We start from the raw sequence: 27,231 nt of genomic DNA, 5'->3' as shown, positions 1-27,231 counted from the left end.
TGGCGCGCGCCGCGGCCGTTGGGCCCGCGCGCGGGGGGCGGGGCGGGGCTGCGCGGGGAGGGCGCCACCGAGCGGCCCGGCCCCGCTAGTCCCGGCCGCCTCCCGCCTTCCCGCGCCGCGCCCGTCTCTCCGCGCCGCATCTCCCGGACGGGTAAACTGAGGCCCGGCGAAGGCTGCGTGCTCGGGTTCGAGTCCTTCCGCCGCCGGTCACCCGCTCCGAGGCGGCGCAGGCGCCCGTGGGCGACACGGTGGGCCCAAGAGCCGCCAGGTCTCGTTCCCGAGGCCCTGCTGACGCAGGGCGCCGCCTCTGGCGCAGAGGAGGCACCCCCGGGGCTCGAGTCCCCGCCCTGCTGCTGACCAGCTGTGTGATGGATGACCTTGAGCGAGTGACCTCGCTCCTCTCCCCCAGGGTTCTCATCTCTCATCCAAGGGGCTGGCGTGAGGTTCGTGCTTGTAAAGCCCACGGGACAGTGCAGGGACCTGGTAAGTAGATGCTCAGTTAAGTATAAGCTCCCACGGTCCCCTCATGGCTCACCCATTCAACAAGCCCGCATTGAGCCAGGTCATTCTTTCAGTGCCCACTAGCCCTCTGCTACACCCCTCTGGGTTAACAGCCGCATCCAGCCCGGATAATACCTAGAGTGAGGTGAAACCCCTTGTCCAAGGTCACCCAGCCAGTGAATGACTCAGTCGTGGACATTGATCGAAGCCTGTGCTCTGCCTGCAGGGAGTGGTCAGCTCTGTTCCTGGTGGGTCACAGGAGGCGCGACACATCCAAGTTGGCTTTTGAAAGAGCCTGCAAGGGGAAAGCTAATTTCGGGCGGAGAGAAGGTTGTATGCAAAGGCATAAAGACATGACACCGTATGACTGGCTGGTGTGAGTGGTGTGACAGGAGTGTGGGGGAGACACGCGGGAATGGTGATGATGCCGCTGAAGCTAGACAGGTAGAGGAAGCCAGAACCTGGGACGAGGTCTTGTCGATCTAGAATGACATTGGATGTCCTTGTATGTCGACCTTAGAATTTACCTTGTAGGCCAGTGGTTTTCATCATCTTGTCCTGGCACCCCTGGGTGTCCCTCAGATCCTTTCCCGGGTCCGTGAGCTCCCAATTACTTCCAGAATAATGCTAAATGTAGTTTGCTTTTTCCACCCATTCTCTCAGGAGTGTACAGCGAAGTATTCCATAAAATATAGGACATATGATATTGCAACAGCTTAAATGCAGAAATAGACTTTAGGATCCAGATGTCTTCTTTTAAGCCAGGCGTTAAAGAGATTTGCACGAATGTAAGATGCTACTCTTCTCATTAATATTTGTGTGTGTGTGTGTGTGGAAAATATAGATAATTTTCATTAAAAATGTGTTTATGATGGGGTGCCTGGGTGGCTCAGTCGGTTAAGCCTCTGACTTCGGCTCAGGTCATGATCTCATGGTTTGAGTTTAAGCCCCACATCAGGCTCTGTGCTGACAGCTCAGAACCTGGAGCCTGCTTCGGATTCTGTGTCTCTCTCTCTCTGCCCCTCCCCTGCTCACGCTCTGTCTCTCTCTCTCTCTCTCTCAAAAAGAAATAAACACTTTTAAAAAATGTGTTTATGTTAGCATAATGGGTTGATTATTGTAATTTTTAAATGAATTAATACAGATTTAGAAATTTCTCAGTTTTAATTTCTGACATGGTAAATATTGACAGAAGCAACAAACTGCACATAAAAAAGCCCCTTAGAGGTCCTCAATAATTTTTCAGAGTGGAAAGGGGAACCTTGAGACCACAAGGTTCACAAATACCCTTGGTACAGGCACTGAGAAGTTATTAAAGTGTTAAAGAGGGGAGTAACTTAATCAGATTTGTGGTTCAGAAGGAGCTCTCAAGACCCAAGCCAGGCCTTGAGGGGTATGTTCACAAGGCACTGGCATTCCAGGCCGAGGGATAATAACAGGAGAGTGCAGGGCAGCTAAGCAGCAGCGCTGGGACACAGATGACTCTGGTCTTTTTATTCCTAATTTGGTATCACCTCACCATCTGACGGCAAGTGTTTTATTCCTTTATTTCCACTGGGCCCTATGTCCCGAGGATTTTGCTCACGTTTGCTGTGGATGCTACTGCTCCTTCTGACCCCAGCACGCTGTTACCTCTTATTGCCTATTTTCTGTGAAGCAAGTCAGGGAGGAAGATGAGAGGAAGGGAAGGAGTTGCTATGACAGACTGAGTAGGCCTGGGGATCCTGGCAGAGGGTCCTCTAAAGGGTATCCTTCACATATTTGTGGAGTTCTTTAGACAGTGAGAGGAGAAACAATCGAATCAAAACCTCAAAACCTCTGCTGTCGGCAAAGCTGCTTTTGAAGAGAAGTTCCCCCAGAGTGCTGAAAGTCTGTTCCTTTAACATTAGAAAAGGAAAGTGGGGCACCTGGGTGGCTCAGTCAGTTGAGTGTCAGACTCTTGATTTTGGCTGGGGTCATGATCCTGGGTCACGAGCCCGGCATCAGGCTCCACGCTGAGTGTAAATCCTGCTCAGAATTTTCTCTCTCTCTCTCTCTCTCTCTCTCTCTCTCTCTCTCTCTCTCTCTCTCTCTCTCTCTCCCCCTCTGCCCCTCTTCCCCAGTCGTGTTCTCTCTCTCTCCCTCTCAAAAGAAAAGAAAAGAAAAAGCAAAAAGAAAAAGTATCCATACCAGATGAAAATCTTCTAAAGGTATATTAGAAACCTCTTAGCCATCCTAAGTATACAGAAAAAAATTATTTTCGTGATTCATTATGAACATGAATTGGTAGCAGTATCAGGCTTTATTATTTAGAAATCCTCTTGGACTATTGAAGAGTGAAGGACTCTTTGAAGAGTGAAGGGCCTTAACAAATGGCCCCAGAATACTATGCTTTCCGGATTCTCAAGATGGTTTCTTAAAGTTTCTGGTTTTTAGCTGCCACTTTTCTTGCTGTCATTATGTCCATCCCCTTCATACCTGCTTCTAATTTGCTAAAGTCAGGAAGGTAGATAGTCCAGGCTTCCTGGAATTGCATCAGATAGTCTCTGAGTAAGGCCCTGGGGGACTGTCTCAGGGTGAAGCCCTGAGAAGCCAGCTGCAGTGGCAGTAGAGTGGGGTGGTTGATTATGAACTGTGGGGTTAGCCTTAACTTCTCTGGTTTCAGTCTCTTCCTCTCTAGAATAGAAGGAGGGATAATCACGTACCAATCACGTCAAGTTGTTGGAAGGATTAACCCAAAGCTTTTAGTCTAGATCGTCAGCCCTCTCCCCAACACTTTTTGTTCTCAGCCCCAGTTCCTTTAGTCAATTCCATACGGAGTCCTTAAACTTCGTGGGTTACAAACCAAAATCATGACTCTCCATCCTGAACCTTTTCTTTCTATCTGTGTCCCCTGTTTCAGGCAATGGCATGGCCATCCTCCCAGTTACCCAGTCTTAAAGCCATGGTAGTGCTTTTTCTTTTTTAGTTCAAAAAAATTTTTTTTGAGAGGGAGAGCATACATGTGAGAAGGGGAGGGGCAGAGGGTGAGAGAGAGAATCCCAAGAGAGAGAGAGAGAATCCCACGCAGGCTCCACACTCTCAGCACAGAGCCCGACATGGGGCTTGAACCCAAGACCCTGGGATCACGACCTGAGCCAAAATAAAGAGACAGGCGCTCAACCGACTGAGCCACCCAGGTGCCCCATCATGGTAATACTTTTTAAAATGCCTCCCTGTCCTCCATATCCAATCCATTTCCAAAGTACCCTTACCTTCCCTAGTCGAGGCCTCATTCTCTGGACTGTTGGAGTGGTAACGTAATTCTTATTTTTTTAATTTATTATTTTGTTTAATGTTTGTTTATTTTTGAGAGAAACGGAGCATGAGCGGGGGAGAGGCAGAGAGAGAGGGACACACAGAATCTGAAACAGGCTCCAGGCTCTGAGCTGTCAGCACAGAGACCAACGCAGGGCTTGAACTCATGAACCATGAGATCATGACCTGAGCCAAAGTCGGATGCCCACCAGACTGAGCCACCCAGGCAACCTGAATTGTAATGTAATTCTGACTCTTCTGTCAAACTTGTCTCCTGCAGCTGCCAGGAACAGGAAGCATCATGTCAGTCCCCAGATCCTAAAACTTAATAAGTCCTCAGTACCTACAGGACAAGTCCAATGCTTTAACCTTGAAATCAAGACTCTCCATCATCTGGCCACAACTTTCCTTTCTAAATTCATTTGTCTCCATTCTCCTTTATATGGTTCACTTGTAGTTTTCTACACTTGTCCTTTGCTATTCTGGGCTTTTCCATGTACTGCCCTGTCTTCTAAAATGCCTCCCTCTCCATTTCTCTATGTCCTTATTCTACCCATCTTTTAAGACTCTGATTTAATACAGCCTCCACAAAACCTTCCATGATCTTCCAGCTTGAATAATAAAAAAATAACATTTATGTAATGCTTACTATGAATCAGGCACTTTTCCACATGCTTTACACGTACTGTCTTAATTCTTGTGACAATTTAATTTTCCTAACCTACACAGTAAACATGACTATAATTTGCGTCTCCCAAGTGAGAAAACTGAGGCACAGAAAGGTAAGGAAACTTGTCCAAGGTCACACAGCTAGGAAATTGTGGAGTCAGGATGGGAACCCAGGTCGCCTGTCTCTAGAGCCCATTTTCTCAACCACTGGTCGTATATGAAATGAGCTCTCCTGCTTCCATTCCTGTTGGCCCTCGTGGCAGGCTATTCAAACATCTGTTAGGGTCTTTCTCACTTTCTACCTCATCATCAGTTAACAAGTCTTATCTTGCCTACTTACACGGTAAATTTCTTAGGAGCAGGACCAATGTCTGATCTAAAACAGTGCTTACTATATTTCTTGAGCCTGGTAAATATTTGGTAATTTTTTTAATGGGTATAAAATCAACAGAATATTCTATAGCAATAAGAATGAATGATCTAGGGACACCTGGGTGGCTCAGTCGGTTGAACATCTGACTGTTGATTTCGGCTCAGGTCATGATCTCACAGTTCGTGAGATTGAGGCCCATGTCAGGCTCTGTGCTGACAGTGTGGAGCCTGCTTGGGATTCTCTGTCTGCCCCTCCATTATGTGCATTCATGAGCACTCTCTTTCACTCTCTCTCAAAAAATAAGTGAGTAAACTTAAAAAAAAAAAAATAAAGAATGAATGATCTAAAGCAAGATTGACAAACAATGGGTCCTTAGGCCAAATCTGGCCTGATCTTCTCTTTGTGTATGACCCAGAAAGTAAGAATGATTTTTACATTTTCAAATGGTTGAAAAAAAATCAAAAGAAGACTAATATTTTCATGACACATGCAACTTATATGAAAATAAAAGTCCGTTGGAACCCAGTCAGGTTATCTATGGGCTGCTTTTGTGCTACAGTGGGCTTATGGCCTGCAAAGCCTAAAATACTGACTCTCTGGCCATTCATAGAAAAATTTGCCAACCCCCGATCTAGAGCTACATGTAATAACATGAAAACAGCTTAGAAATAGCATAACAAAAAAAGGATAAGCAGTATGTTGCCATTTATATAAAGTTTAAAAATAAGCAAAACGTGATCAATTTTGTTGAGGGACACACATACACATGTAGGAGAATATAAAGACAACCGTGGAAACAGTAACAAATTCCAGGGAGTGGTGATCTCTAGGGGCCTGGGGCTGGGAAAGCCATCAGGGAGAGTAAGCAGGGAGTTTTGACTATTTGCTAGCTAGGTGGAGGGTATACAAGTGTTCATTGTGTTATTTTTTTATCTCATATTAAAAACAATGTTTCACAGGAAATGAATAGATGAGGTTCAAGGACTTGAAATATATTTGGCTTTCACCTATAGCTGAGATCTTTGGTGAAATATAAATCCCAAGAGCCCTGCGGAGAAGGGTGTGGGTATTACTTAAAACATGGTAACTTTCCGGGTCCCGCTTGTCTGAGCATTGGGCTTGGGATCAGTCTCCCCATCTCTGGGAGGAGGGAATGCACAGAGTGTATTCAGATCCTGATCTGCATCCCGGAGTCTCCTTTAAACATTCATTTGATGGAATTTTAGGGAGTACCCGTCTTATCAGTAGCCTAAGTTTACAAGGATAATTAGATAACGGCCTGAATCCAAGGAGCCCACAGTTTGGGAAGCTGGGATGTAAACAGCCAACAAGAGGACAGTGCTGAAAGTGCCTATTGCTTCATAACACATTACCACAAACTTAGTTTAAAACACCACCATTGATTAGCTCACAGTTCTGTGGGTCTGAAGCCTGGAGTGGAGTGGTGTGGCCGGGTTCTCTGCTCAGAGTACCGGATGGCTAAAGTCAAAGCGTTGGCCGGTTACCTTGTTATGTGGAGGCTTGACTAAGGAAGTGTGTTCCACAAGCTCCTTCAGCTCCTTGACAGAATTCCTTTCTCTATGGTTGTAGGACTGAGGTCCCCATTGCCTTGCTGGCTGTCAACTGGGGACTGTTTTCAGGTCCTTGCCACATGGCCCCCCTTCCATCTCATCAACAGAGAATCTCTTTCACATTGAATCCGGCTCACTCTTTCAATCTCTCTGATTCTTCCAACAGTCAGAGAAAACTCTGAGCTTTTACAAAACTTGTCATTAGGTCAGGCCAGCCCAGGTAGCCTCCCTACTCGAGGGCAACCGTGCCACATTACATAAACCTAACCTCAGGAGTAAAATTTATCAGATGCACTGTCTCTGATTATGCAGGATGCATGGACCAGGGGCTGGGAGTCTTGGGGGCCATCTTAGAATTCTGCGTGCTCCATCCAGGGAGAAACGTTCTCTTAAACAGTCTCTGTGAACTCCGCTGACGGTTTGTTCTGTAACTCCATGGCATGATATGTGGTGGTCTTGCCGTCATTAGGGTACATTTCGAAATTCCTTTTCTAGGCTGAAAGTTTCTTGGGATTAGGAACCTTATTCACACCTGTAGCTCCAATGTCCCAGACAAGACTTCTTAGGAGGGAGCTCTCCCTGCATGTTTGCCAAGAAAATAAAAAAAAAAAAAAAAAGGGGCATCTATCATCTCTTGGATTCCTGCTTCTATTTATCTCCAGGTCAAAACTTCTCTGACACTTTCCAGGAAGAGTTCATTGCTGCCTCCTCTGTGCTGGCACTTGCTGAATATCTCTGTATGAAGTATATCACATTGTGGTACCTTAGGGGAACACTTCCCTTTTATTCCACTCAGTGCCCCAGGGCACAGCGCATCACAGGTTTCATTGTTTCAAGTGGGAATTTCTAAAAAGGAGATGTAAGGAGTTTTCAAACCAAGAGGCAGATGGACAGTGGGTTTGGGCTGTGAGGACACCCTTGGAAAGGGTCTCACAGGGGCAGAAGGCCAAAAGTGCAGCGGTAACAGAGAGGGAAGAAAATCGGCAAAAAAAAAAAAAAATTTTTTTTAAGAAGGAATGCTAGCAAACCCCAAGCCTGCTGTTTTATATATTACATTAAGGAATGAACCTGGCAGAGCCCTCCATAAGGGACCGCAGGAAAGAATGCTTGTTTCAGGACTGACAATCAAGGGAACAGTTGTCTACTTTCACAGTCTGACATTTTATTTTCACTGTTGGGGGGACAGCGGCCCCAAGGGAGAGTTGGTGAAGGAAAGGGAAGAGATGGCTTCTGGTGCTTAAAGAAAGTGGGGGTGGGCTGGGGTGGGGGGCACTGAGATGCGTCAGACTCTTCGTCTCCTTCTTGATGTGGATGTTTTCCCTTTCACACCTTCTTTTGGTTGTTGGCCCTTTGTGACTCCTTTTCGGCTTCGAGGCCGCCTAAGATCATTAAATGGGCACTTTACACAGATTTCATCTGCATACTAAGTTTAGCATCAGAAGAATGGTTGGAAATTTTCTGATCAGACTCACCAGGAGCGCTGAACGTCCTGGAAGCAATTACGAGGACCGGATGACAGAGCGAGCTGCGGGGGCTGTTGGCGAGCTCCATGCCTCACCTAAGTCTAGGGCAATGATGCCGGCTGGATAGCCAATGGTGACAGAACTCCGGGTCCCCTTAAATGCCGGTCAAAGCGCAGGTTTGTTTAACCTCTCCCTCTGACCACTTTGCTCACGGCCTATGCGTGTGCCCGGGAGCTGCCCATCCGGTCTGTCACTGAGTGCCCCTGTGCAAGACCCTTGGGAGAGACACCCACATGGCATGGCATTCCCCTCACAGAGCTTACGGTTCACAAGGAAAGGTATTATTACAGTACAAGGCAGGAAGGGCTCAGTGCCAGGAGGGAAATGCAGTCAAAATGTTGCAGTGTTTGGAAGAGATTCAGGGAGGCTTTGTAGATTTATAGACTTGCAGATTTATAGAGGAGGTGCTATTCTAGGTGGACCTTGAATGATGGGTAGGAAAGTGAGAGGCAGAGGAGAGAATATTGGGGAAGGGGGCTTTGTCTGGAAATGCAGAGTGAGATAGGGACAGAAAACTGAGGGAGCATTTAAGAAATGGCAGGTAGCTTTGTGTGGCTGGAGCAGAGGTTTACGTAGGAGCAACATGGGTCAGTGAGCTGGACAGAGAGAAGGAGGCTTTGTTCTGGAGAGTCTCAACTGTCAGTTAAGAATCCTGAGAGTGGGTAGGGTGGGGTGAGCAGAGGACGTGCAGGGGGGAGCGGGGCAGTTGGTGGGGGATGCGGAAGTACTGTTGTTGATTGGCTTGTCGGGCTCTTGCTGCTTCCCTTGCCTGGAATGCCTCTGCTCAGCCGCTTCCCTGACAATCTGTGCACCCTGGGCCCATCGCAAATGCCTTCTCCTCCAGGAAGCCAAGCTGGCTCTGATCTCTCCCAACCCCGAGCTCCCTACAGCTCACCATCTGACCCTTGCCAATGGCATTTATCGTAGCCCACCCTCTGCCAGACAGCAAGTTTAATCTTTGTCTTTTCTGAATCCTGCACACGTTAGATGCTTGGTAAACATTTTCAAGACGAACAGAATTTACTTCCTGCTGAATACGCTGCCTGTAGCTTGGGAAAGCCGGGCCATGGTGCTCCATTAACCTGACCAGCGTTTCTGTAAACGTGGCAGACAGACCATAGATTAGAATGCCTGCCCCTCAGGTCATGCCAGACCCGAGGTGAGATGGCATCTTGGAATTCATCTAGTCTTCATTTTACTAGTGAGGCCCAGAGAAGGGCATTCACTCACTCAAGGTCACACAGTGAGTTAATGATCTGAAATAATGTGTTTGGTATGTGAGTGTTTTATTGCAGTGCCTAACACACAACACACACCTAATAATCCCGGATACTCCCCAGCCTCTTGAAGTGTAATTAAACACGAAACTACTTGTAATTTTTTCCACTTTATGGGAACTTTATGCATCTGCCTCTGCTCACGCCTGGAACTTCTTCTGACTCCTCCTCCTGCCTCACCAGTTTAACTCCTGCTCATCAGTTAAGCCACAGTTTCCCTGATCCCTTGTCTTCCACCCTCACCCAGGACAGGTTAAGTGTCCCTCCTTGTGCTCCCCTTGTGGCCTGGGCACATCCTTTCCTCGTTATACTTACCACCTCGTGTGCACATCTGCTTCTGTGCCTGTCTTCCCTGATGATAAGCTCCAGAAGGTTGGAACTGACTCTGCATTCTTCATTTCATGCCCAGCCCCTCACCATACCTGGAACACAGGAATTCTCAGTAGACATTTATGGAATGATGTGTGCAGTGGGGTCCTCACAGGCCCAGGCCGTAGACCAGCCTCCTTACTGCCTCCTCTGTAACTCACAGGGCCCCAACCAGACTGGCCGCTCAGATTCTGGTGGTCTCAGGGCTTTGCAGAGGAGTGCTGAACCCAAATCTCACTGTTTAGTAAGACACTTCTTCTCTTTTCCCTTCCGTAAAATACCAAATAAAAATGGTTCCAGGAAGTTACGTGGCTGAGAAATTCCAGGCTCTGTCTGAGCTCCTAGATAAAGGCTGTTATTGTTAGGAAGTTGGTCATTAATCCAACCTGTCTTTTCTCTGTGCTGTGATTCCACAGCCTTCTAGAGGTACTGGTTCTTTCTGTCCTCAGTTGCTCTTAAGCCTGTTACTAGCTGGTTACAACTAGAAAAAACAAAAACAAAAAACTTGCCCACAGTAGACATAAAAATGAGCTAAAGGTATCAGTTGGCCACAAGCTCACTTTGTGCTCTGGGCTTGTGACTTTAAGTTAATGTGCTTTCAAAGTACCTTACCAGATGGCTGGTATCCTCATCTATAAGACAGGAAAAATAGCACTCACCTTGTCACATCATTGCAGGAGTGCAAGAAAATAAACTAGGGAGAGGTTCCTGGCACACAGTAATGGTTAAAGAAATGTTACATCTAAATCAGAGGGTGGAATCCTCTTACCTTGTTCTGCTGTAACCAGACTTCATCCAGGCTTCTAAGTTTTGTCCTAGGCATCACATTTAAAAAAAAATTTTTTTTTAATGTTTATTCATTCTTGAGAGACAGAGAGACAGAACATGAGGAGCAGAGAGAGAGGGGACACAGAACCTGAAGCAGGCTCCAGGCTCTGAGCTGTCAGCACAGAGCCCCATGCAGGGGTGGAACCACATACTGTGAGATCATGACCTGAGCTGAAGTCAGATGCTTAACCGACTGAACTACCCAGGTGCCCCATAGGCATCACATTTTAAAACAGGGATGTTGACATTGTCACCCAGAAGCAAATGACCGCTATGATAAGAATCTGGAAATCAGACTTTACAAGAAACAGCTGGAGGAGCTGGAAATATTTGGCCTGGAGAAGAAATAACTAGGAAAAAAATGGCATGGGCAGGCCTTAGAGAGGTCATCAAGTAACTGAAGGACTCACATCCAGGAAAGGATTAAGCCTCAGTTCGGTTCCATGAATATCTGTAGTATTTACCATCACATGTCAAGAGCAGAGAATGCAAAGCAAAGTAAAATACAGTCCCCGCCCCTGCAGGACCAGAACGGTGTGAAAGGGGTGTGTATGCCGTGCGAAAGGGGTGTGTATGCCGTGCTGGGGGAAAGCGAAGAAGAATAATGCTGCAGAGAGCCTGGAAGGCCTCACCAGGGAGGGGACAGCTGAGTGGAGCTTTAGGCAGAGGAAGAAGGGAAGGGCAGGCAGGCAGCAAGCACGACATGTGCAGGCAGAAGGGCATCCTCAAGGAAAACCTCGGATGTGCTGGCAGAGTGGAGGGAAGCGAGCCTGCAAGGTCCAGCTGGAGCCAGATCGTCAAGGGCCTTGGATGTTAAGCTAAAGAGCTCGGACGATTTACCTCGAGTGGGTATTGAAGAGCCATCAAAGGCATTTAAGCAGGGTTTTGTTTTTTTTTTTTTATTATGAAAGGATGTTGTAGTGTGGCGTGCTGAAAGGCTTTATGGAAGAGAGACAGAAGGCAGGGGAGACGGGACATTCCAAAGAGTTACATATGGGCTTGGCTCTTCCACTTACTGTGGATGAACTTGAGCACATTATTTAAACTCACTGAGTGTTTTTTTTTTTCCCATTCATATATTGGGATGATCACATCTACTTTACAGAGACGTTTTAAGAACTAAATGAGGTGATATATTTAAGCCCCCCATACATGTGCCTGGTACCCAAACAGTGCTCAGTAAGTAAGCACCCTCTCCTTCCTTCTCTTTCTCTTCTGGGCAGAGTAGACAGAGAAACAGAGTTCTCGCTGAAACATGGAGTCCTGGCCACACAACAGGATAAATTTCCTTGGGAGCACTGAACATCCTACAGGAAGTGCTCAAGAAGGCTATTTCTCTAGTGGAAGGGGAGACAATAAGATAAACCACTAAAATCCCTTTCTACTTTAAGATTCTATCACCTTCAGGACCTAAGTACTAAGGATATGGTCAAGAGCCTGAGGTATGATAAAACCTTTTTAGTATCGACCTTGTTAAAAACAGCCAATTGGACCCAAAGGAAATGAAACCTTTTCAAAACATACTGAAATACACAAGTTGAAAAGACCCACCCTAAACTTTTAACAGCCCCTCTGGAGTAGGTAACCATCGTGCAGGAGAAAGAGCTCTGGGCTTAATGATGAGAGGCCTACATTCCAGTGTCAGAAATTAAGGATTTTGCTGTATGGTCTGAGGCAGTTTCATTCCCCATGTCTTGGCCCGGGTTTCTCCATCAGGAAGATGTGGAGGTCGAACTTCGGTGGGGTCTTCCATAGCTAACATTCTACAATTCTGGGGGTGTAAGAGATTAAGGTCATGCAATTATGGATGTAAAAGGTTAGAAGGTTCTAAGCATTCCCACAGCAACTCGATCACACACAGGTTCTAATACGTCTCAATTTAATGGCATCACAGTCCGTAAAATATATTTTAAAATTGTATCGCAGGCACTGGGAGTGAGCCTCATTTGACATTCTTCTTAGAATCAGAACTTTAGAATTCAGTGCATTTCAATTCTCAGCGTTAAGTTAGCTGCAAATTGGATTATCTCATATTTCTGGATGAGAGAGAAGGCACTTTCCCCAGTATGGCAAAGAAATAAAAATGTCAGTCATCTGTCGCAGAAGGAAGATGCTGTCTTACCTCTCTGTTAACTTCAGGGTCTAGAGGCTGCCTAATCTGGAAGCAGACAAAACCAAGACTGGGTATTAGGACAGCCTGCTTCTGTGCTTGCTATGCCTTTTGCCTGGAATGTCCTCCTGGCCATTCCTGTTCATCCTGTTTGAAGCCTCTTCCTCCTTTTTTTTTTTTTTTTTTAAGTTTATTTATTTATTCTGAGAGAGAGAGAAAGCATGCACGACTTGGGAGGGGCAGAGAGAGAGAGAGGGAGAGGGAGAATCCCATGCGAGCTGTGTGCTGACAGCACAGAGCCCCACACAGGCTCAATCTCACCAACTGTGAGACCATGACCTGAGCCGGAATCAAGAGTGGGAAGCTTAAGCCAGTGAGCCACCCAGGTGCCCCTCCCTCCTGTTCTGCACAGTAGAATGAGTCGCTCAATTCACTCTGCTCTCCCAGCACTTCCTATCAGCGTTCATCATAGCCGATGAGAAGCATTGCCGTGTAGCTAGTGATTCCCTGTGGATGGGTCAGGGGCACTGCACCGGCCATGTGCCAGGCATATATATCCTTTCATGTAATCCACACAGCACTGCTTAGGAAGTATACATTGTTATCCCCTGTTTAGCTGTGGAAACTAAGGTCAGAGAAGTTAAATTACTTGCTCCAGGTCATAGAACTGAGATGAATCAAACTTTTTTGATTCTAAAGCCCATGTGCTTTAGATTTTCCATGCCCTCTTCTTGTCTTATTTGTCTCTGTAACCTGAACTCTTACAATAGGCTAGCCTTTGGTATACATCAAGTACGACTGTTGAATTCTGCCCAATTCTGTTCAATCAATCGGTAAAGCTTTCCCCATCAGAGCACAGGGCTAAGAGAACTACGGAGGAAAATGTAATTGGGTGGGGATCTAGCTAGCCTTTTCTTGACTTGCAGTGAGCTTCTGGAGACATCTACTTTGAAATAAATACTCTCATTAGCCTTGGTGGTGTTTCAGCAGGACAGGCTGTGGTGGTCTCTTGACAAGGCCAGCTGGCAGGATAGATTCGTTTAACCACATTTGTTTCACATCTTTCTAATCACCCTTCTCTACGATCCTAGTTTCACAGGAGAAAATAGAACTCAAAACAACTTTCATACCTATGCAAAGGGGTGCACAGGAGCCTGAACAAAATCCTAAGAGAGCAGATTGGAGGGAGTGGTTAATTCTGCCTACAAGAATTGAGGAGGGTTTCACAGAGAAGGTGGCATTTGAGCTGGGACTTTAGGTTTACTTATTCATTGTTTGTTTGTTTGTTTTCTAGGCATAGAAAGGGAAAGGCATTCTGGGTAGAAAAGCTGCAAATAGTTCTGTGATGGAACATACCAGGGGGGATAGTAAAAGGTGAGATGAGAAAGCTTTGTGGGGCCAGGTAGTCCAAAGATCTTGAATGTCATGCTAAGAATTTGGATTTATTCTGTGGGTGTTCCATGACATTCCAATGTCCACTGAGCTACATCTTCAAAGCATCATAAATTTTTGTCTGTTGGCCCCAAAGTCCTGACAATAAGCAGGGAGAGAAGCAGTATAGTGGACATTGGAAGTCGGGGAGTCTAGATTCCAGTCTGATTCTGCTGTGTACTTATTAGTGACTCAGTCTCTCTGGGCTTCCATTCTCTCCTTTGGAAAGTGAAATGGTTAGAAGGTTTCTCAGACTTCTACTGTCTGCCAGCTTTACAAGGAAGATCCTTCATAAGGTTCATCTGAATTCCTGTGGCGGAGGGACCTGCTGGCATTCACGGCTTTGTGTAATTCCCCCCGCCTGAGTGTGGGCAGGGTCTGGGACTTGCTTCTAACTGATAGAATATAGCAAAGGTGATGGAATGGATGGAATATACATTATTACAAGTGGCTACACGGTTACATGACTTAAAAACTGTAGCACCCATCTCACTGGAGTCTCTCTCTTCTAAGTCCCCGGCTGGCTTTGAAGAAACAAGCCGCCGTCTTGTGGGATGCCTGTGTTGGGAGGCCCACGTGGCAAGGAACTGCAGACTGCAGGCAAGTCCAGTTGCTGAGGGCAGCCTTTGACTGATAGCAAGAAGGTGAAGCTCTCGGTGTTACAGCTGCAGGGAACTGAATTCTGTTAGTGAATGAGTGAGTGAGGAAACAGGTCCTTCCCCAGTTGAGCCTCAGATGAAATGGCAGCCCTGGATAACTCCTTGACTGCAGATTTGTGAGACCCTAGGTAGAGGGCTCAACTAAGCTACAGTCGGATTCCTGCTCTATAGGATCTGTGACATCGTAAATATGTATTGTTTTAAGCCCCTAAATTTGTGATAATTTATTATGCAGTGGTAGATACAGTTTCCCACCCTAGTACTCGAAACTCCTGACCTCAAGCCCTGTGCTCTGTTTATAATTCCATGTCACCTCTCTATGAATAATTGCATACCAGTATCGATGTGCATCTGTGTGCGAGAGGCTTTATCTGTCTATATCAATCTGTAGGTCATACCTTCATATTCAGTCACAGACCTGTGGGAAATACTTATTATGTGTGGGACACAGACAGATGGGTGAGCCCAGGGCTCGCTCCGAGGTGCTCACAGGCTGGTGAGGGAGACAGTTCCAAGCGCACCTGCAAAGGTGAGGGAGCTAAGGAAATAAATGTGTATCTAGCATTATTTAAACGAGTCCGTTTTCCCAGTGTTATTTCCTTTGAGTCTTATAAACCTCTAGGAAAGATGCTGTACATCAGAGAGGTGAAGGGACTTGCCTTAGATGACACATCTCGTGGAGACCATATCCAGGACCGTAACTCAATTCTTCTGCTTCAAATCGTTGGGATGATTAACAATTAGCTGTACATTTTCTATGTATTAATAGATTCTACTGGAACTTCCCAGCAAACTTACGTGGAAGTCTCTGGGAGGTGACATGGCTGGAATTCTGCCTGATTCCAGTGTCAATGTACCCATGCGCTGTCTACATCGCCTCAGAGACAGGGGAGCCGGAAGAAGACCTGGGACTGTCTTCACGCGCCCTCAGCTGGCACATGGTGAGCATTCAAGTACAGAGGCTGAACTGCATATTTTTGTGGGCGTAAACTCTGCCCTCTGTGTCTGAGGCATCATGTGATACGGCAGTGGGGATGTGGAGCTGTGGTACTCAAACTCAGGAGCCAATAAGTCACCTGAGGAGACCTGTTGAAATGCAGATTCTGGAGCCCTGCCTCCAGAACGCCTGATTCAGTGGTGCCCAGGAAGCATTTTCATCAAGACCCTCAGATCGTTCTGACACAAATAAATCACAAAGCATATGGATGTTAGTGATAAAATCACAGCCATGCCAGGCTGAGGTTCAGTTCGCCTGCAGTCTGACGGGAGCTGTTCCCAAACAGATCCCCACTCATGTTTACGATTCCTTTTCCTTATAGAAAGGAGGAAGCCGGTGGTGTGCTAGGAAATGTCTTAACTGGCTCTCTTCAGAAGGAATAAAAACAAACAAACAAAAACCCTGATTTATAGCATTTTCCAATATCCACGGTGTAAATACTCATACCATCGATGATGTCAAGCTACCAAAGGGATATCACTGAAAACTGAGTTGGGAGGGGACATGTGGCATTGTCCCTATGGCAACCGCCAGAGGAAGCCCAGGTAGGGGAGGGGACTTACTTCCCTGGGCCTCAGTTTCCCCACGAATAAAATGAGAATGCACTAAGGGCTTGTGATCTCTAATGGATTATGCTTTACTTAGACTAATTATTAGGCCTGACTGTGGGGTCTCTGGGTTGAGAAAAGTCAGATGTAGGGGGCCTGGTTGCCAGGGCACGCAGAGACGGGGACAGAGTGGGCCCAGCTCTGCTCATCCCTTTTTCTTTTCTTTTTTTTTTTTTTTAACGTTTATTTATTTTTGAGACAGAGAGAGACAGAGCATGAACAGGGGAGGATCAGAGAGAGAGGGAGACACAGAATCTGAAACAGGCTCCAGGCTCTGAGCGGTCAGCACAGAGCCCGATGCGGGGCTCGAACTCACGGACCGTGAGATCATGACCTGAGTCGAAGTCAGACGCTTAACCGACCGAGCCACCCAGGCGCCCCTGCTCATCCCTTTTTCTTTGGGAGGGTAGAGGAGCTCACTGGCTGGGTGTAAGGAGGATGGGCTTCAAATCCTGGCCAAACATTTACCGAGCTTCTGCAAGCCTCAGTTTCCCGATCTGTAAACTGCAGGGAACAATACTGTACTTCCCCCCCCCCCACACACACACACAGAATGGTTGTAAGGACTAAATGAGATGAAGTCTGGCACATGGTAAAATTTCCATAAATATTGACTCCCATATCTCCATTCCTTGCCTATGATGGTTATTTTCCAAATTTTACCAGAGCCTTGTGAGACCAAATGGCCAATTTCACTTATAAACAGAGTAGTAAGTCACCCATACTGTATGATTTGAGGGAAAGATCCTTCAGACAAAAAGTTAATATATATTTAATGTATATGCATATGCATATACAGATACATACATGGTGCGTGTGTGTGTGTGTGTGTGTGTGTGTGTGTGTGTGTTCCTCCGCTGTTCTATCATGGGGGCTGAACTCCCATTATTTAAATCTTTGTTAATGCCCCATAGCAAAAGACCACTAGGAGCACATCTGTAGTCAAGCAAAGTTGGATTTGTATTACTTGCTGCTTGAAGGACATGGAGCCCCTTGTGGCAGCTTGGGGTGGGTCAGAGGGTACTGACAGGGGCTGGTTGCTGGTTGGGGAGAGTTTGGCTCTCCCCAAGTGCTGTCGGAAGGCAGAGGCAACCCAGTGATCAGGTATCTTTTTATCTAAGACAGGGAAGAATGGAGAACTAAGTCTATAATTGGTAAAGAAGCCGCCTCATCACTCGTGTTCCCGAGAGAGGAGGATGTTGGTCATTTTTACGATTTTGTCTGTATTCAGGCGTGATTGTGGAGTGGTATATCTTTGTCTTGCCGTGTCACGGTTACTGCGACCTTGTCTCGTGTTGACGTCCATGTTCGCTCGGAGAATGCCATGGCCTAGCTGTGAGTGCCAGGCCAGCCGGCCACTGACAGGGCTGCTATTTTACGTCCCATCTTATTTATTCACAAGACAGTGACTGATGCCTTTTATGCATGATCACACGTATCATCTCATCTAAACCTCACCGCATCATCCTGTGAGGGATAATTATCTATCTCCGTTTTATGGATGAGGAAACAGACTCTGAAAGATGAATGACTTTCTAAATTCATCCAGAAAAAAAAAAAAAAAAAAAAAAAAAGATAGTCTCCAGGGACTTGAATTCAGAACCATCTTCTCCGAGTCCGAGGCTCATCCAATCAAGCCGCTCCACAAGGAGCCAGGTTCTGACATGGCTGAGGATCACCCTAGTCCTCTTTTGCTACCTGAAAGAGATCGCTGTTCCTGGCAGGACTGCTGGGCTCTCCGGGTCCCCCGCCGAGGAGGTGACAGCGCAGAGGGGGTGCTGGGCCGGCCAGCGAGGCGCACAACTGGCTGTCAGTTGCACAGCGGTTTGGCATAACTGAGAAGGCAGGCGCTTGGGCTGTTTGTTCTAGACCTGCCAGTAACTCCCCATGTGACCTGGAATCAGTCATCTCCTGACTTTGGGCCTCAACCTCTCTAATGATCTAAGAGCCCCTGAACTCAGGAAATCTGTGAATAAACAGTGAGTGAATGTGTGAAATGAATGAATGAATGAATGAATGAATGGGAGGCTGACCAGAAATTGATTTTCTACAGTCAGTATTTTGTTTTGTTCCGTCTTTCTCCTCTTTCTGGTTTGTATGGTTCCAACCTCTGCTCCCGTCCCAGGCCTCCCTCCTCCGTGTCCGGGGCTCCCACGTACTCTCCCAGCCCAGTGGCCCAGCAGTGGCTGCTGACGCGGTGGCATCTCCTGGCAGCCCCTCAGTCTCAGTGACCTCAGCCCTCATTTCCAGCTGCTCCAGCCAGTCCGCAGCCACCCCCAAATACTGCTTCCTGCAAACCCCCTCCAGGTCTGCTCACCCTCAGACCCTGAGAAGGGGCTGTGTCCTGCCTTAGAAATGACCAGATCCACCCCCCTCAGGCCCAGAGAGGGGGCAGTGTTTACACATGGTCACATAGCAACTGAGCCCATCACAAACAGAACCCAGGCATCCTGGGACGCCTGGGAGGCTCCGTCGGCTAAGCGTCCGACTTCGGCTCAGGTCATGATCTCACGGTCTGCGAGTTCGAGCCCCGCGTCGGGCTCTGTGCTGACAGCTCAGAGCCTGGAGCCTGCTTCGGATTCTGTGTCCCCCTTTCTCTCTGCCCCTCCCCCAACTCATACTCTTTCTCTCTCAAAAATAAATTCACAACAAAAAAAATTAAAAAGAAAAAAAGAACCCAAGCATCCTGATTCCTAGTCCTACATCCTTATCTCCTGGAAAAGGTCTGTTTTCATTTGAAGGCTGCCAGTTGTAGTCCATTCAGTATGTTGATTCCACACATGTTTGTTGACCAGTCTCCTGTGCTGGATTCTGGAGACAAGGAGAAGAATAAAACACTGTCTGTGCCTCTAGGGAATTCTAGTCAAGTGAGGAGACAAATAAATAGCTAATCATGCTATGAGTGCTCTGGAAACTAGGTAGACAGAATGCTGCAGGAAGATGGGGAGGGAGCAAGGGACTGCTAGGGATGGAGAGAAGGTCATGACATTTGCACTGGATCTTGAAGAATGGGTAGGAGTTTCCCAGGCAGAGAGCCGATGTGGGGCAGAAGAGCATTGCAGTCAGGGGTGGCTACTTAACCCATAGGAAGTCATGGAGCCATTGAAAAGCATGGCAGGAGTCCCCAAGTACGCAGTGGTGATGCAGAAAAAAATGGTCCTAGAATAAGAAAACACTTAGGTTCTGATTTCAGTCCTGCCATGGAGTTGCCGGATGCCTTTAAAGCCAATCGCTTAGTCTCCCTGTGCCTCAATTACCTCCTCGTCTCTCCAGGAAGAGGCCCAAAGGCCGTATAGTCGTAAAGCTGCTCTGTCCAATATGGTAACCACTAGCCACAAGGCACTATTTCAATTTAAATTCATTAAAATTAAATAAAATTTAAAATTCAGTTCCTCCATTGCACTAGCCACATTTCAAGCCCTTCAAAGGCACCTGTGGCTAGTGGTCACTGTATTGGACAGCACAGATATTGAATACTTCCATCGTCCCAGAAAGTTCTATTGGGCAGTGCTGCTCCAGAGGCCTCTGGGTTCGGAGAAGGGAAGGGAATTTTTCCTGTCACAGAGCAAACTCTCCAGCCTCCTCACCTGCCCGTTCAGGAGGAGATCCCAAAGAATGGGATAGAGAGGACATGCCATTCCACTGCCAGCCTGGCTCCTGTCACACGATGACCTGGCTGAGAGGGCAAGGGTTCTTTGCCCCTCAGTCAATGTACACTATTTTCTGGTTTACCTGTGGGAAAACCTATCACAGTACCTGGCCCATAAAAGGGGACTTCATAAATGTTCAACTAGACTACCCCCCAGTTTCCTTCTGGGGAAGCTGAAGCCCAGAGCGGCTTTGTTTAGGACTCAGATCTCCAGGTTTCAAGCTATCTTGAACGATGGGATTTAGGGCACATCGATGGTCCAAGGGCCTCATTTTGTCCTAAGCACCTAGGTTTTGTTTAAGTTGTAATCCAAGTGATCTTAGGAGGAAACTGTCAGATGTGTGACCTCTAGTGTTGCTTTATCTGGGGCCGCATATGTGAATGTGGGCTGGGGCTAGCAGGAACTGAACAGTGGAAAACCCTGTTTGCAACGCGCAAGACTTTCATGTGATCTGGTTCCACGGTTTAATAGAAAGAATTCAGTAGCAGGTAGGATCAATTTTTTTTTTTTTTAAAGAATAGGAATTTCCTGCCTACTCTGTACCAAGCAGTGTTTGAGAGGGTCTAATAGATGACAGCCTGTGAGGCAGGGGGTGAGCAGGCTTGTTATCGTCACTCTGCACACAAGGGGATGGAGACAGGAATACGGACTTGCCCAAGACCCCGCAACTATTGAGCGGTGGAGCTGGGTCTCATACAGGCAGTGGCCTCAATGTCCAGAATGTTAACCAGCCCTCTCAACCTGCCAGTGCTGAATATCAGGACTTGAGGGAGGCTACTGGACCATCCAGTCCAATCCATTTCTTTATTTTATTTTATTTTTTAAATACAATTTATTGTCATTTGGCTAACATACAGTGTATACAGTGTGCTCTTGGTTTGGGGGGTAGATTCCTGTGATTCATCGCTTATGTACAATGATCATGGGGATGCTGAAGACCACAGAGGGGCATTGATCTGCCCACGGCTACTTAGAAAGCTTTTTACGACAGACTTTGAACCTGTGGGACTCCTGACTCCTGTTCGATGTTCTCTTTGCTTTACTACTTTAAAAGAGACAATGGGGATGCCTGGGTGCCTCAGTCAGTCAAGTGTCTAACTCCCCCGCTTTTGCTCACTCTCTCTTTCTCGCTCTCAAAAATAAACATAAAAAAAATAAAGGAGTGAATAATTAAAATGACCCCTGAGCATCTTCTGGTTGCCCAACTTGTGCTGGATACGTTTGTGGAAAAAAACCTTGACCTAACAGAGAGATGCCTGGGAATCAAATCTTACCTCAGCTGCTTACCCAGGGACCTTGAGCAAGTCAATTTACATCTCAGCCTCAATTTCTCCAGATAAGGAACAAAGATATAAGCACCTTAAGGATTAAAGTAGAATGCTTAGCACAAAGTAATTGCTCAAGAAACAGGAATGGATTCTGAAGACACAGGTCCTGCCCTTCACAATCTGGATATGGAAGCAAGACTAACATGCAAGGAGGGTTGGGGGACAGCAGAGAGTAGGCTTGTTTGTCAGGCCAGACAATGTATTTTAGGACAATTAACCGGCTGTTGACTCTGTCTGGGCAAAGGAGTCTTTAACCTTGAGCTAAGGCACAATGAAGAGATGCTATGGAAAAGGCTGGCCTGCAGGAACCAGACTCGACACTAGGTGGCACTGGCAGCCCACTTGGGAACTGGGAGAACCCAGCAGGTAGCAGAGAACCCGGTGACCCGGTTTCCTTCTGGTGGCTGCTAGGACATTGGCCAACAGAGAGAGGGACAATGCATGCTGTGCTGAGGGGCAGGGTGCTGTGCCCCAGGAAAGAAGGATAAACAGGAACTTCTCACTCATTAACAGCCACTCTGCCACGTATTCTCCCAGTTTTACGCATAAGGCACTGTGACTCAGAGAAATTAAATAATTTCCCCAAGAGATACTATTAAGAAGTGGATCCCAGATGTGAATCCAGCCCCACTGATTGCAAAGCCCGTCCTCTTTCTAGGAAAATATGTTGCTACCAGCCAGTGGCATCCCACTTTATTGGCAGGCTAAACAGGATGTTGGGGGAGGTAACACCAGAAAATAGAAAACAGAATTAAAACTGCTTCCTCCCCTGTGACCTTTCTGCATAAATTCCCCATCCTTTTTCACCTGGTCTTCTGCAATAGCTTCCTGATCTATTTCCTTGCTTCTGTTCTTACACCCTTACAGCCTGTTCTCCAAGTGATTTTATTAAAACAAAGCCACATCACATTATTCCCCTGTTCAAAACCCTCCAATGGCTTCTTATGCCAATTAGAACATATTTATCACCAGGCCTACAAGCAGCAGTGTGCTGGTAAATACTTAACGATAGGTTCTCAGGGGTGGGGAGCCCTGATTTGTAGCATTTGCTAATGGTAGTGTGCATTCTCCCTCCAAGGCCAATTCCAAGCTTCCAACATGACATCGCTAAACAATAAGTGCTCCAGAGCCAGTCTGAGTTGGCTCCAGACACTGCTGTGCCAAGGCCCCATATGTAGGAATTGGCCCCAGACCACTCCTCAAGAAGAACTGCTTATCCCTCTCCCCCTGCCCACTCTGCCGGATCCCTGAACTTCTCGCTGTTTCTTGAATGTAGCAAGCACACTTCTACCTCAGGGCCTTTGCGCTTGTGCTTCTCTCGGTTTGGGATGCTCTTCCCCCATGTCTGTGAATAACTTGCTGGACCAGTTCTCTGCTCAAATGTTACTGAGAGGCCTTCCCCGAGCAACTTAACCTAATATATATGAACCCCCTCCCTCCATCACTTTTACTCCCTTACTCTGCTTTATGTTTCTCTATGGGCACTTTCACTAACTGATAATAAATGATAGACTTTTTTATACTTATCTGTCTAGGTCCTTATTGTATTCCCACCCCCTAGAAAAGACAGGGCTCAAAGAATGCACTCAATATATAGTTATTGAATTAATAAATGAATAACTGTCTTTCATCTACCTGGAAGGAGCCCCACATGAGGCCAGGGCTACGCCCCACTCGGGTTCAGTGACTGGGCGTGTGAAACCCCACCAACATCACGGGATGAGAATCTTGAGTCATCAGTGTGAAACCTGTGCTGGATAAGGCCCCTGAGGTCTAGGGAGAAACCATGAGGCAAGGTGGTTAAGTACAGAAAAATTAATCCCACTTAAGAAAACCCTACAGACGAAAATCCCAAAATACATGAGGAAAGCTGAAGCTGGTAATGCCAACAAAATCAGTAACTGGCAGAATGACTCCCCTACAGACAAAAGCAAAATAATATCATTATCTAAAAACGACTTCAAAATCAATGTTGAAGCTCTCCAAATAACATCCACCCATAAAAAGAGAAAAACAAATTATAAATTTAATACAGGCAGAAATGAAAACCATTTATAAACTCTGGAGATGAGAAATAAAGTCATCGAAATAAACTGAGGAGACAGAATATATCTGGATCGGACACAGTAGAAGATAGAATTAATTATTTGGAAGAGAGAATTAGGGATCTCACTCAGGATGCGACAAGAGATGAAGAGCAGTGGAGAAGTCGGAGAAGCTGTAAGGCATAGAGAGGTTGCAGATAGGGTTGATGGCTGCTCACATTCCCTTGGCTGATCCCAGCACTCACCTGAAGATAGCTCTGTACAGGACAACAGCTTCCTGCATGTCGACGTGAGGGCATGCTCTGGCTGCCGGAGCGTGCTCAGTTTGTACAAGGGACAAGCAGAGTACTGGGGGAGTTAGCCCCAGGAAAGACCCTCAAGCAATAGTTCATGGCTAAATGCTCCACCTTCCTTGCGCCTTGGTGGGACAATTACACATTCCGTTTCCCACAGTGGGATAGAGCCTCAGTCACCCCCAACAGGAACTGCTCCTGATCAAATCTTTTGTCTCTTCCCTGTCTCATTTCCCTACTTCTTCACTGTGCTCCCTGGCATCATTTCCCAAATAAACCACAGTGAAACCTTGCTTTGCGAGCACAATTCATTCCAGAAGCATACTTGTAATCCAAAGCACTTATATATCAAAGCAAATTTCCCCACAAGAAATAACAGAAACTCAGATGATTCGTTCCACAACCCAAAAATACTCATATAAAAATGATTACAGCACTGTAATATAATACAAAATAATAGAGAAAATACAAAAGCGGAGCGAAAAATAAACAAATTAACCTGCACTTACCTTGAAAACCTTCGTGGCTGGTGTGAAGGAGACACGAGAGAGGAGGGTTATTGTGTCGGACGACTTTCACTATCACTCACGGAATCACGGCTATCTATTGGCTCAACAGAATCTTTTTCTTTTTATGCAACTTTAACAAGGAACCTATCCAATGACACTTGCTTTTGCCTCCTTTTGAGGATTTTGTGGAAATGCCACATTGCATTGATGATCAGCTACAATCCTGCAGTGAGAGAGAAAAAAAATCATCGACTCAGTTGTGATCATGTGACGTTTAGCATCACGTACTACTCGTATTGTAAGGCATCACTCATTTATCAAGTTAAAGTTTATTAGAAATGTTTGCTCTTCTTGAGGAACACCCACAGAACAAGTTACTCGCCATCCAAGGTTTTACTGTACTTGCATCCAGATCCTTGTCTCAGGATCTGTTTTTGGGAAACCCAAACTAAGACAGGAAAATAACCATGGCTTACACAAGATACAAGTCCATTTCTCTCTCATAGTGGTTCATCATTAGGAAGTTTAGAACAACCTTATAAAATCATTGAGACCCAAGCTCCTTCTATCTCAATTCTTTCTTTCTTTCTTTCTTTCTTTCTTTCTTTCTTTCTTTCTTTCTTTTAGAATTCAGCATATTTTAAATGTTTATTTTTGAGTGAGACACAGTGCGAGCTGGGGAGGGGGAGAGAGAAAGAGGGAGACACAGAATCTGAAGCAGGCTCCAGGCTTTGAGCTGATAGCTCAGAGCCCAATGCAGGGCTCAAATTCATGAACCGTGAGAGCATGACTGGATCTGAAATCGGATGCTTAACTGGTTGAGCCGCCCAGGCATCTCAATTCTACTTTATGGTCTGAGATGGCTCCACCACTCCAGCCATCCTGTGCATTTTCCAGATAGCAGGAAGAAAGACAAGTCAAACAGCACATTCCTCTGCTTTAAAGACATTCCGAGGAAGTTCCATATGACTCTTGCTTGTGTCCACTGTGCAGAGCTCAGTTATTTATCTGTATGTAGGTAAAGGGAAGACAGAGAAGTATAGTCTTTATTCCCAGCAGCCACGTGCCTAATTAAAAGTCAGAGATTCTGTTTCTAAGGAAAAGGGGAAAATAGATACTGGGAAACAACTAGCATTTTATGCCCCAAGCAGTTAAGAAACGTGGAGTATAGGTTGACAGAATGCCATATAGGGGTTCCAGGAGAGCACATAGGGAGTGTAGAAGAAGCAAGATTAAAGAAATAAGGGCTGAGAATTTTCCAGAATTAAAGACAGACGTGAGAGCTCAAATTCAAAGTGCATACTCAATGCTGAACAGAGCAAATAAAAGTAAATTCACACCCAGATGCACTGTAGTGAAACTACAGCATATCAAGGATAAAGAGAAAACATAAAAGCTACTGCAAAGACACCCCGGCTTCCTGGGACCTCATCCAGAACCAGATTTTATGCTGATGCCTCAAGGCTCTCATCCTGTGATGCTGGTGGGGGTTTCACACATCCAGTCGCTGAACCTGAGTGGACTCCGGCCTCACTGGGGCTCCTTGAGCCCCCTACACCCCGAGGGAGTCAAATTCCTGGCTGTCCTCCCTGCTTCTGTACACACATCCCTAGCTTCCTTCCGTTTTATCGAGCCCTTTGCATGACTATTCCATTTCTGGTCCATGAAAATGTCTATCCTGGATTTGAGCAGGGCTTTTCCTGTCTCGAATTTATCTGGTGTGTGTGTGTGCGCGCGCGCCCGCGTGTGTTTTAAATCCTTGCTATGAGTTTAGTGCGTGGAGGTGGGATTCAGAACACAAACTTATAGGTACCATCTTGACCAGAAGTCTCTGGACGCTTCGGATCTCCCCAGGGTGGAGACACCCTGCCTGTTGTAAGACTGTTTCCAGCAACCAGGCATGCAGATATGGGAAAGGAAGGAATCTGCCCTTCTGGATGCTTCTGTTTCCTTCTCCAAGGAGATGCAGGCCCTGGAGGATCCAAAGAGCCCCCCCCCCCCAACCCCAAATAAAGCGTCTTTGGGCCTCCTGGCCTCCCGGCCCCCTGGTTCATTGCTCCCTGACTCTCCCAAGTCACTCCATCACAGGGCTTCCTGCCAACACTCCACCTCAAAGGTCTTCACTGACGTGGGGCTTCAGGTGTTCATGGCCATATTTGAATTTCAACAAGGGACTCATAAAGATGTTTTCATCTTTAAAATGTACAGGAATGGAATTCAAATGGCGGGATGACAGGCGGTGTTTGGGGTCGATTGGCTGGGTCAGAGACATCACACCTGGCTGGCGGGGAGAGCTTTCTGACGACAGGAGCTGTCCAACAAGGCGTGGGCTGCTGTCACTGGAGGAACTCAAGCGGTGGACGGCTGACCTTGCACTGGATGGAGGGAGTCTTGAAGCAAGAGGGAGGGTTCTGGGAGCAGCAAGGGAAACAACTCCACAAAAGCATCTGTACATCGAAAAGCATCACTAAAATGTTCTTACTGTTCTGAAGCCAGCGCACTCCCCACACTGATGCGTTTCCAAAAGCATATCCTACGCTGCCACCCTGAAAATTGAGCACATAGTTCACCTTCTTGGGGTCTCACCTGTGAAGGAAAGGATTGGACTCAATCCCGGTGATTCTGAGAGTCTCCACCAGCAGATCTCAGAGTCCAGGCCATGAGAGGCCTCCCCCCTGCTTCCCAGAGCTCAGCCCCCTCAGTCTACCCCACCCATGTTCTCCCATCTGTGTGACCCATTCTGAAGAGGTGATCCCACCTGCCAGTGCTACTGTCCCCCCAAAACCTGTATGATCTTTCATGTGTCACAGTTACCATAGCGGTAAGATTTATCTTCATCTTTTACAATTAAAAAAAATTTTTTTTAATATTTATTTATTTTTGAGAGAGAGAGAGTGTGAGTGGAGGAGGGGCAGAGAGAGAGGGAGGCACAGAATAGGAAGCTGTCAGCACAGAGCCCAACACAGGGCTCCAACTCACTACTTCAAGATCATGACGTGAGCCAAAGTCAGATACTCGATTGACTAAGCCACCCAGGTGCTGCCATCTTTTACACTTTAAAAATAGGAATGGCATTACTGGTTTGGTCTGTGTTTTAAAGCGATAGCATTTTTCTTCCATTGCTCTCACATTTGCGATGCCCTTAAAATTTACTCTAAGAGAGAAATATAACCGCAGAAAGAGTCTCAGGGAAAAATGGGTATTTTTTCTCCTA

At 46.5% G+C, this 27,231-nt stretch overlaps 1 long non-coding RNA gene across 2 annotated transcripts; it reads left to right on the top strand.

Annotated features, from left to right (window-relative positions):
• Positions 1-44: 44 nt before the first annotated feature.
• LOC132672084 (uncharacterized) lies at positions 45-26,884 on the top strand. 2 transcript variants are annotated; one of them, XR_009607356.3, is made up of 3 exons: positions 45-483; positions 15,357-15,528; positions 26,226-26,884. It is a non-coding gene; the product is annotated as an uncharacterized LOC132672084 (long non-coding RNA). The 2 variants fall into 2 exon arrangements; XR_009607355.3 differs by lacking the exon at positions 26,226-26,884 and having other exon boundaries at positions 15,357-16,193.
• The last annotated feature ends 347 nt before the right edge of the window (positions 26,885-27,231 follow it).

Source organism: Panthera onca, chromosome C1 (assembly GCF_046562875.1).
Source record: "Panthera onca isolate mPanOnc1 chromosome C1, mPanOnc1 haplotype 2, whole genome shotgun sequence".
NCBI classification, from domain to species: domain Eukaryota; kingdom Metazoa; phylum Chordata; class Mammalia; order Carnivora; family Felidae; genus Panthera; species Panthera onca.
This window is presented reverse-complemented; position numbering and strand designations above follow the sequence as displayed.